Source organism: Dasypus novemcinctus, chromosome 30 (assembly GCF_030445035.2).
Source record: "Dasypus novemcinctus isolate mDasNov1 chromosome 30, mDasNov1.1.hap2, whole genome shotgun sequence".
NCBI classification, from domain to species: domain Eukaryota; kingdom Metazoa; phylum Chordata; class Mammalia; order Cingulata; family Dasypodidae; genus Dasypus; species Dasypus novemcinctus.
Window position 1 is genome coordinate 24,537,500 of NC_080702.1, and position 1,547 is coordinate 24,539,046.

Sequence of the window (1,547 nt, forward strand, 5' to 3'; positions counted from 1 at the left end):
CTGCTGCTTTGCATTCGAGATTATGAGGTGCAGTCACTCAGATGTCATCTTTCTCCGTCTCTCTATTATACATTTTTGGTGTAAGTTAACAAGTCCTATATCCATCATTACATGATCTTGTGGAGCACTTCCATTAGCCCCCAGTTGCCCTGCTTTCATCTACTCTATACCTCTCTCCCCCTTGCCTCAGGGCCCACAGTAATAATCAATCTTCTCTACTTGAGTGGCCAGATTTACAGAGACTTCCCTAACTGATTTGGAGCCACCAATTCTCTCAAGAGACACAATTCCTTCTGTTTGAGAACATCCGGTCTCCCCAGGATATGGGTACACCTTCACACTCATTATATGGGACTCCATCCATAATATAACACACTATGACAAAGTGAGCACTAATACACTCCCTAGAAGCTCGCCCCTGTACCACATGCACGCCTTAAGCACCTTAAATATATAATCCTGCCTTATTAAATTTTCTGAAGAGTTTTCTCAACATTATAGTTTCAACCATTTACCTGACAGTCTCCCATGTTCAACTATTCCTCCCAGCCCTCCCCCCAATTCCTTTGACCATCTGAACCATTCTCCCAACCTTAGGCACCTCAAACCCACAAAGCCCCACCCAAAGGTCACCCTTTTCCCTCATCTTATCCCTTCCCTGTACATATATTTATCTCCAGCTTATTATAGGCTTTGCCCTTGTAGGCATGAGCTCATAACCTTCCTCTCCACCCCCCCCCCCAAATTCCTTTAAGCCTATCTTCCAGTCTCTAGCTCTCTAAGACAGCTTACTTTGCTTGTTTCATATCAAAGAGGCCATGTAGAATTTGTCTTTCAATGCCTGGCTTGCTTCACTCAATATAAGGACCTCAGGATTCACCCATGTTATCCCATGTGCTTGTACTGTATTCCTTTCTATAGCTGAGTAGTATTCCATTGTATGTAATACCATATTTTATTAATCCTTTCACTTGTTGATTCTCATTTGGGTTGATTCCAATGTTTGGCAATAGTGAATGATGCCACTATGCACATTGGTTTGCATATATCTGTTTGTGTCCTTGTTTTCAGTTCTTCTGGATATATACCCAGCAGTGGAATTGCTGCATCTTATGGAAAATCTATAGCTAATATTTCAGAAACTGACAAACTCTCCTCCAGAATGGCTGGATCCTTCTCTATTCCCACCAGCAGTGGATGAATGTTCCTATTCCTCCACATCCACCCCAGCACTTGTAGTCTTCTGTGTGTTTTTTTTTTTAATAGATGCCAGTCTTATGGGAGTAAGATGGTATCTCATTGTAGTTTTGATTTGTATTTCCCTAATAGCTAGTGATTTTGAGCATTTTTTTCATGTGCTTTTTAGCCATTTTTATTTCTTCTTTGGAGAAGTGTCTGTTCTTATCTTTTCCACATTTTTAAAATGGTTTGTTTGTTTGTTTTATTTTTGATATATAGATGTTCTTTATATATGCAGGATATAAGTCTCCTACCAGGTATATGGTTACCAAATATCTTCTCCCATTGGGCAGACTGCCTTTTCACTT